Here is a 4,387-nt window from a genome sequence, read left to right on the forward strand (position 1 = left end):
AAAATAAACATCATTCTGTTTTGTTACCAAATATTACCCAATATCTTGCCAAAATCTGAACAACAGATTCTGAAGATTTCTTCAGATACTTCCATTTTATGTATATGTACTCTTTTTTTCTTCAGTTATATGCATGTATATATTTATGTTTATAAATATATATATTTTTATAACATGGGTCAACTTACATCCTTTGATGAAGAACCCTTTAAATATATTTTATTCTTTTAAACTGGGAATTCTCAATGATTCTTAACATCATCCTTAAGTTTAACTAGAATTGACTTATTGATGTCAAACCTTCTTGTTTTTCAACTATGCCACACTGAATCAAATACTTTTTATGAATTGTTCTTCCTTCAAATAAGTGATGTTAGTATAAGTTTTATACATTATTGATATTTTATTCTAAATTTATAACATTACTTGGTTTTCAATGCATTTATTTTTATTGTTTACATTTTATATAAGAGTGGCGCCAGGTTGTGACATATGGTTATGACAGAAACAAAATTCCTTCTTTAAGTACATGTATTTTTTATTGAATAGTGAGTTGTTATTTTAATGAAAAATAGTCATGAACTATATACTAGTAAAATTACAATAGTATAATGTTAAGTAATAATTAATACTGTGATATTTTTCATCAAAAAATAATACCATAAGAAACACAATGATAGAAAAAAAACTACTGAAATACGGTACAATGAGAATATATGACATCAAAATAGATTGCGCACACAGGAAACCCTCTTCTTCTCATGACCCTAATTTTCTAGAAATCCCAGAAAAATATATTTAAATGAATACAGAATTAAATGTGTAATATTGCTGAAAAACATAAGAAACGTGAAATGTGTAGAAAAGGAATGCTATTTTATGAAAGTACATATCAAAAATGCCAATAAACATGATAAATATTTAATTTCACAAGTAATTAAATGCATCCAAAATAAAACACCAACATAGTACTATTTTTATAGCTAAATTTCAGAGCTTATATATCAAGAAGCTATTTTGCTAGGTGAGTGCAGTGATGCACATTCTCACATGCAGCAGGTTAGAGTATAAATTGTCACAAATGAGATGGAAACTAATTTACCAATATGTGTCTAAAGTCTTCAAATTTTGTGATAGGAATATAATATGTTTTGGGCCATCGAGTTGGTGAAATGAATATTAAAAACTTTCAAAAGTGTATAACTTTCAAATGAGCAATTCTGCATTCACTAATTATAATTATAATAAGAATGCAGTAAAGTACAAGCAAAAAGATTCAGCTTCAAGGATTTCATCACAAAATTGTTTAGTGCAGCAAAATGTTTGGAAAGAACCTACATGACCAGAATTAGGGATTGCTTAATTAAGTCTTGCTTTATTACTTCTATGATTACTACTAGCTCTAACGCAAAAAATATAATAGTATTTACTAAGCATTCATGTAAGTCAGGCAATAAATATTCTAAGTCCCTTATATGCATTATGTCATTTTATTCTTAAGAAACTCCATGAGATTGTGTTAGGATTATTTTTATTCTGATGTGCACAAAAGGAAACACAAACTTTCTGACCCCAAAGTCAGTGTTTTCACTACTACTTACACCGCTGAACTAGTGCCTGTCCTTCTGCCTTCCTGGCCCTCTCCCACACTAGGATTGCCCTGGGACCATGACTGGGTTTCTTTTTTGTGTATTCTTGATGTCCAGTATAGTGTCTAATGCATCACTCACCCAATGAGTATTTGGGGAAGAAAAGAGAAGTAAAGGACAAAAGGAGAGAATGAGAGAGAAAGAGAGCAGAGAGCACAAGGGATGAAGTAGAAGAAAAGAAAGTTAGCAGAGAGGAAGGGAAGGAAGAAAGGGAGGGTGAAGAAAAAAAGGAGGGAGGGAGGGAGGAAAGTTAGCTGAGGGTGAGACAGTAGAAGTGAAGGAGCTATAAATGGAGGGAGATCAAAACAAAAATACTACAGATTATGGAAATTTGTTTTAATAATCATGAAAAAGAAGGAAATAGTTCCTTGCCCTTCTGATTAAAAGCAGGAGTGTAACTTTTAATCTGCCAATAAATAGAAGATAATTATTTTTAGCAGCTCAAGTGTGATTTTAAAATACCACTTATGTAAACTCTGATAGTTTTAAGAGTAAGTTGATACCACAGGAATATATTAATTTGAGGAAACAAATGGTCATACAGATGCTTCACTTTATAGTTTAATCTTTTGAGAATCACGGAATTCCAAAGACATATAGGATTTTAGCAATTTACATAGTTCAACTTCCTTTGTAATGCTCATAAATTATTTGCCCTTAGCCGCATAGATGACAAATTTGAACACTAATCTTATTCTAATCCACTATTGTTTCCAACACATTTCTCTATCCCAATGATTATTCTATAAATTAAAGGTATAAATCACTGTAGAAAAAGTTGGGCAACTGTATGCCTAAAATCAAAAGGCATATCTTCCTTCCCTTGCATAATTATCATATGCCTAAAATCAAAAGGAATATCTTTCTTCTCTTGAATAATTACAAACTACAAATAAAAATTATGTATTTTAAAACTCATTTGGAACATTCCAAACCTGTTCTAGTAATGGAAACTTAATGTTTGTTTGCAAACGTAAAATTTGAAATAAAATAATCACTTTCAGCAGTCTTCAGGAAAATGCATTTCTATTTCAATAAAGTTCCAAAGATATAAACTGCTGTCCATCATATTTTGGCAGATACAGAATGTTCTTCTCCATTACATGTGATTGGCACAGTTATGTACTATAATAAAATCTGTCAGTGCAGCAATTTTTTTATTTGACAGTCTTATAAAAAAAAAAAGTCTTGTCAAGGAAACCAATTAAAACTTGATTTCCAACCCCCCCCCTCTATTTTATCTCTTTATAATGTTTTAGTTAACTGAGCACTCCCTGTTAATTTTTTCCTAGTAGTAGTAAATTGACAGCACAAAGTAATTAAAACTCTGGAAACAATCCTTTCTGTAAACTACTCCCTGCCTTCTATTAGCCAATGCTTGTGCTAATGTGACAGATATGTCTCTTTGAGACTGACATTTCATGTCCACTGAATCAGCATTTCATTTAGTTGTAGGATCATTTCTTTTAAGTATGCAATATGAGAAAAAAATGCTGCACTACTGGGAAAGTGTCATAATGCTTGACAATAAATAAGAAAAATCTTATATTGTCAATAGGCCTATGTTTAGAAATTTAGAGAGTTAAGTAAAAAATAAAAGCAGAGATTTGGGGGAATGAAGAGCAAAGAAAAGATCACCAATTACCTCAGCAAACTATTTTAAGAGCATTTTTAAGTTTAGGTGTCAGTAAAATCAATGTGCTTCCGATGGTTCTTTTTGCAGTAATTAATTTTTTGTGGTATAATATTTATGCTTCTTCAAACTGTGTTGAAACATAAATTAACATCTTTTTGGTGAGACTTAGCTTAAATTATTTCAATATTGAGATAACACTTGACTTTCTCATGAAATATAAATTTGGTTAACAATATCAATTGATTAAGAAGATGGTAAAATACCTAACAGTGCTCAAGTGCATGTATCTTTGTTTTTGTTTTTATTGTTTTTCCATCAAATTATTCTCACTCTACATGTGGTTTCTCAGCTATAAAATTTAGGGTTCAGCTATCTGGTCTTAGACTGCAACATAATGTCTCTCATACAGACTCAATTATCTATCTGATTCTAATATCACTAGAAAATTAATTAATACCAGAAAGTAAGCCAATAATTTTTTTTCCCCTAGAAACGTATATTTTAAGATTTAATTGCCTAACTAAACCTAAAATGCTATTACATAATATACCATTTAGGAAATATTTTTATTCATCAAAAAATTTGTTGAATAACCATTATGTACATTATCTTGGTCTTGATGAATGAAGTACTAACCATGGCCATGCAGAGTTCAGCCTCCGCATGAAACTTTCCATGTCTTTTCCTTTCAGTTTTTATCAAATATTTGCTATTGCTTCCGCTTGTTTGACCATACTGAAGGGGAAACACATTGTGAAAAACAATTCATTGGTGAGGCATCATTTTGATTAAACTATATTCCTTATATAATTTCTTTGGTAAAATGAAGTTTTTTGTTTGTTTGTTTTTTAAAGAATAACTAAGGAAAGCCTGAGATTGAAAGAAATGAGATTATTCAGGCTTCCTAAAAGAAATGCATATTGAAAAAAAAAAAAAGTTATGCCAGCAATTAGTCTTATAGTATAGTAAAAACTCTTTTGTAAAATACACTATTACATTATCAAATTGATTAAATTCTGGGTAATACCACATGTGAAGGAAAACTCTAATTTTTAATAAATATTTACCATATTTCCCCATGTATAAAACACACCCTTTTTCG

This window comes from Hipposideros armiger, unplaced genomic scaffold (genome assembly GCF_001890085.2).
Source record: "Hipposideros armiger isolate ML-2016 unplaced genomic scaffold, ASM189008v1 scaffold_512, whole genome shotgun sequence".
NCBI classification, from domain to species: Eukaryota; Metazoa; Chordata; class Mammalia; order Chiroptera; family Hipposideridae; genus Hipposideros; species Hipposideros armiger.